The sequence below is a fragment of the Dendrobates tinctorius genome, unplaced genomic scaffold (genome assembly GCF_039654945.1).
Source record: "Dendrobates tinctorius isolate UK_male_01 unplaced genomic scaffold, ASM3965494v1 ptg000018l, whole genome shotgun sequence".
Classification (NCBI taxonomy): Eukaryota; Metazoa; Chordata; class Amphibia; order Anura; family Dendrobatidae; genus Dendrobates; species Dendrobates tinctorius.
This window is the reverse complement of record NW_027361686.1, coordinates 21810442-21816084: the sequence shown is the minus strand read 5'-3', so window position 1 is coordinate 21816084 and position 5643 is coordinate 21810442. Positions and strand designations below refer to the sequence as shown.

Genomic DNA, 5643 nt, shown 5'->3' with positions numbered 1-5643 from the left:
CGACATCATTTTATAGTCAAACATACACTGCTGAAATCATTCAGCTAGTGTCTGATGCGTGCTGCCCATATATGCTATCAGATTCCCTTTAATTCCTCTTACATTTAAGAGAAACTGAAATAAACAAAATAGAGTAAAAATACCAAAAAATGCTAACTTGCTGAAAAAGAAAAAGTTCCACTTTCTCAAGTTTTTACCACTTTATTTTCCGCAGATAGTTGGACTGATTGTCCATGTGCTTTGCGTATTTTCCCCCTAAAATGTAGGGGGAAGGATGTTGCCGAAACCCGGGATTGAACGAGGGACCTTTAGATCTTCAGTCTAACGCTCTCCCAACTGAGCTATTTCGGCCATGCACATATCATTTCAGTAGTGTTTCACACTCTACAAATGTCAATCAAAACCCTTGGAGGTATATACTTTTATATTTCCTTTGTCTGTCTTTTTGCAGCACAATTTCTATTTTTATCCACTGCCATTTTGCTGTACATATTTCATAACTTTCATTAACTCTCTGTGAATGAGAAGAAAAAAACAGCAATTTTAGAATTGATTTTTTTTTACATTTTCAATTTGACTCCATTTACCAATTTTATAGAGATCCTGTGTTTGTGGGACAGTTGATAGTTGCACATGAAACACAATTTGCAGGCATAATGTTACATCAAGTTTTAGTTGTTATTAGATGCAAACTATTGGAGTAATATAGAGGCAAAAACTTAAAGAAAATATTTTAATGATTGTTAATGATGACAGTGAGAACATTTGTCCCAAAATGTGCTGAAACTTAGATGTCAGTAGCACATGCGCATTTCAAACGTTTTAAACTATGATTAACTACTTTTTAAGCTTTTGTTTATTAAGGATCATTATGGTCTAGTAATGAATGAAGTAAAACAATATGAAATTAGACCTGCCAGCAGTTTAGTTTATAGAAATCTACCAGGACATCACCATAGGAGTCGGACTGTCTGACTTAATAGGGAAAGAGAACACAGAGGTAAAGTGGTCCCTCCCCTTTCACCATCTGCAGTATTTTTCCAGTGCCTAAACAGCTAACATATGCACAAAAATCTATTTGATGTTCCTAGAGTTCTTTTTTGAAAGGACAATTTCTGATTCACCCCAAAAACTACCAGGAAGTGCCAAATTTGGGAACAGGTTTTTAAGGTCTATTACTAAGTTTGGTTTGACCCCCATCAAATCAATCACTGAAGAGAAGCGGTATTGTTTCTTGAAATATAAAGGTGATGTCAGAGGTGAGATTGAAACCCACACAGCGCCATAGATGGCTCAGCCATCCTGACTTCTGGTTGCTTTTGTTACTTAACTCTTTTCAAGTTAATCAGCAGAATTATGACCAATACTTGTGATTGACAGTGATTTTGTAACAAATTTTACATTTTTTCTTTTAATACAGATTTTAAAACTATTAGTGATCGAGCCTAGTTTGAGCTAAATGGCCAAGCCCATTTTTTTCTAAAATATGACATGTATCACTTTATGTTGTATTAACTCTTCTGGAATGCTTCAACATATCCCCACAATTCTGAAAGTGTTTTTTTGTGACACATTGTACTTAATATTATCGATTTAAGTCACTATAGTTTTAGTTTTTCCTGTGAAAGTAACTAAAGTTTGCTTTAAAATTTGAAATATTAGCAATTTTTATTCTTTGATTGTTTATATCCTTAAGACAACTTTTCACATCACACAAAATTTAATAAATAACATTTTCCAAATGTGTACTTTTTGTCAGCATTAATTTTTAAATCTCCATTTACTTTGTTCGGGTGATAGAAATGTTAGATTCTCACAAACGCAGTAACACCCATAATTCTTCAGAAACTACTGTTTGGCCACACAGCAGGGCTTTGAAAATAAGACTGCTATTTGGGTTTTGGAATGCAAATTTTGCAAGCATAGTTTGCGGGTGAAATTTGCATAGTACCAAAGGTACCAAAACAGCAGAAAACTCCCCCAACATGACCCCATTTTAGAAATTACTTATCTCAATGAATTCATCAACACCTGCAACTACTATTTTCGCCCTGCAGGTGTTTTCACTCTGAAACATCCAGAATTGCAGTTTAGTGAACAGCTTGTGCTTACGGAGACTAGCACCCCATACATTTTTAAGTGGGCTCTCCTCACTGAAGCAATGCCAAACATGTAGATGCTTTGTCTTACCCTTAAAGTAGAAACCTCCAATATTTCAAATAAAAGATGTTGGGCCTGAGAGTGGACTTGTGTTTTTTGCCTTTTCAACTGATTTCCCAAAAAAGCTTTCACCCCAGCATATTTTTGAGGATGTTTGTCTCAGTAATGCGACATCATTTTATAGTCAAACATACACTGCTGAAATCATTCAGCTAGTGTCTGATGCGTGCTGCCCATATATGCTATCAGATTCCCTTTAATTCCTCTTACATTTAAGAGAAACTGAAATAAACAAAATAGAGTAAAAATACCAAAAAATGCTAACTTGCTGAAAAAGAAAAAGTTCCACTTTCTCAAGTTTTTACCACTTTATTTTCCGCAGATAGTTGGACTGATTGTCCATGTGCTTTGCGTATTTTCCCACTAAAATGTAGGGGGAAGGATGTTGCCGAAACCCGGGATTGAACGAGGGACCTTTAGATCTTCAGTCTAACGCTCTCCCAACTGAGCTATTTCGGCCATGCACATATCATTTCAGTAGTGTTTCACACTCTACAAATGTCAATCAAAACCCTTGGAGGTATATACTTTTATATTTCCTTTGTCTGTCTTTTTGCAGCACAATTTCTATTTTTATCCACTGCCATTTTGCTGTACATATTTAATAACTTTCAATAACTCTCTGTGAATGAGAAGAAAAAAACAGCAATTTTAGAATTGATTTTTTTTTACATTTTCAATTTGACTCCATTTACCAATTTAATAGAGACCCTGTGTTTGTGGGACAGTTGATAGTTGCACATGAAACACAATTTGCAGGCATAATGTTACATCAAGTTTTAGTTGTTATTAGATGCAAACTATTGGAGTAATATAGAGGCAAAAACTTAAAGAAAATATTTTAATGATTGTTAATGATGACAGTGAGAACATTTGTCCCAAAATGTGCTGAAACTTAGATGTCAGTAGCACATGCGCATTTCAAACATTTTAAACTATGATTAACTACTTTTTAAGCTTTTGTTTATTAAGGATCATTATGGTCTAGTAATGAATGAAGTAAAACAATATGAAATTAGACCTGCCAGCAGTTTAGTTTATAGAAATCTTCCAGGACATCACCATAGGAGTCGGACTGTCTGACTTAATAGGGAAAGAGAACACAGAGGTAAAGTGGTCCCTCCCCTTTGACCATCTGCAGTATTTTTCCAGTGCCTAAACAGCTAACATATGCACAAAAATCTATTTGATGTTCCTAGAGTTCTTTTTTGAAAGGACAATTTCTGATTCACCTCAAAAACTACCAGGAAGTGCCAAATTTGGGAACAGGTTTTTAAGGTCTATTACTAAGTTTGGTTTGACCCCCATCAAATCAATTACTGAAGACAAGCGGTATTGTTCCTTGAAATATAAAGGTGATGTCAGAGGTGAGATTGAAACCCACACAGCGCCATAGATGGCTCAGCCATCCTGACTTCTGGTTGCTTTTGTTACTTAACTCTTTTCAAGTTAATCAGCAGAATTATGACCAATACTTGTGATTGACAGTGATTTTATAACAAATTTTACATTTTTTCTTTTAATACAGATTTTAAAACTATTAGTGATCGAGCCTAGTTTGAGCTAAATGGCCAAGCCCAATTTTTTCTAAAATATGACATGTATCACTTTATGTCGTATTAACTCTTCTGGAATGCTTCAACATATCCCCACAATTCTGAAAGTGTTTTTTGTGACACATTGTACTTAATATTAACGATTTAAGTCACTATAGTTTTAGTTTTTCCTGTGAAAGTAACTAAAGTTTGCTTTAAAATGTGAAATATTAGCAATTTTTATTCTTTGATTGTTTATATCCTTAAGCCAACTTTTCGCATCACACAAAATTTAATAAATAACATTTTCCAAATGTGTACTTTTTGTCAGCATTAATTTTTAAATCTCCATTTACTTTGTTAGGGTGATAGAAATGTTAGATTCTCACAAACGCAGTAACGCCCATAATTCTTCAGAAACTACTGTTTGGCCACAAAGCAGGGCTTTGAAAATGAGACTGCTATTTGGGTTTTGGAATGCAAATTTTGCAAGCATAGTTTGCGGGTGAAATTTGCAGAGTACCAAAGGTACCAAAACAGCAGAAAACTCCCCCAACATGACCCCATTTTAGAAATTACTTCTCTCAATGAATTCATCAACACCTGCAACTACTATTTTCGCCCTGCAGGTGTTTTCACTCTGAAACATCCAGAATTGCAGTTTAGTGAACAGCTTGTGCTTACGGAGACAAGCACCCCATACATTTTTAAGTGGGCTCTCCTCATTGGAGCAATGCCAAACATGTAGATGCTTTGTCTTACCCTTAAAGTAGAAACCTCCAATATTTCAAATAAAAGATGTTGGGCCTGAGAGTGGACTTGTGTTTTTTGCCTTTTCAACTGATTTCCCAAAAAAGCTTTGACCCCAGCATATTTTTGAGGATGTTTGTCTCAGTAATGCGACATCATTTTATAGTCAAACATACACTGCTGAAATCATTCAGCTAGTGTCTGATGCGTGCTGCCCATATATGCTATCAGATTCCCTTTAATTCCTCTTACATTTAAGAGAAACTGAAATAAACAAAATAGAGTAAAAATACCAAAAAATGCTAACTTGCTGAAAAAGAAAAAGTTCCACTTTCTCAAGTTTTTACCACTTTATTTTCCGCAGATAGTTGGACTGATTGTCCATGTGCTTTGCGTATTTTCCCCCTAAAATGTAGGGGGAAGGATGTTGCCGAAACCCGGGATTGAACGAGGGACCTTTAGATCTTCAGTCTAACGCTCTCCCAACTGAGCTATTTCGGCCATGCACATATCATTTCAGTAGTGTTTCACACTCTACAAATGTCAATCAAAACCCTTGGAGGTATATACTTTTATATTTCCTTTGTCTGTCTTTTTGCAGCACAATTTCTATTTTTATCCACTGCCATTTTGCTGTACATATTTAATAACTTTCATTAACTCTCTGTGAATGAGAAGAAAAAAACAGCAATTTTAGAATTGATTTTTTTTTACATTTTCAATTTGACTCCATTTACCAATTTAATAGAGACCCTGTTTGTGGGACAGTTGATAGTTGCACATGAAACACAATTTGCAGGCATAATGTTACATCTAGTTTTAGTTGTTATTAGATGCAAACTATTGGAGTAATATAGAGGCAAAAACTTAAAGAAAATATTTTAATGATTGTTAATGATGACAGTGAGAACATTTGTCCCAAAATGTGCTGAAACTTAGATGTCAGTAGCACATGCGCATTTCAAACATTTTAAACTATGATTAACTACTTTTTAAGCTTTTGTTTATTAAGGATCATTATGGTCTAGTAATGAATGAAGTAAAACAATATGAAATTAGACCTGCCTGCAGTTTAATTTATAGAAATCTACCAGGACATCACCATAGGAGTCGGACTGTCTGACTTAATAGGGAAAGA

The 5643-nt window shown here is 34.8% G+C and overlaps 3 non-coding genes across 3 annotated transcripts; all 3 read right to left on the bottom strand.

Annotated features, from left to right (window-relative positions):
* Positions 1 to 278: 278 nt before the first annotated feature.
* Positions 279 to 351, bottom strand: TRNAF-GAA (transfer RNA phenylalanine (anticodon GAA)). The gene has a single exon. It is a non-coding gene; the product is annotated as a tRNA-Phe (tRNA).
* A 2255-nt stretch (positions 352 to 2606) lies between these two features.
* On the bottom strand, positions 2607 to 2679 carry TRNAF-GAA (transfer RNA phenylalanine (anticodon GAA)). The gene has a single exon. It is a non-coding gene; the product is annotated as a tRNA-Phe (tRNA).
* Positions 2680 to 4933: 2254 nt separating this feature from the next.
* On the bottom strand, positions 4934 to 5006 carry TRNAF-GAA (transfer RNA phenylalanine (anticodon GAA)). Its single transcript has one exon. It is a non-coding gene; the product is annotated as a tRNA-Phe (tRNA).
* Positions 5007 to 5643: the final 637 nt, after the last annotated feature.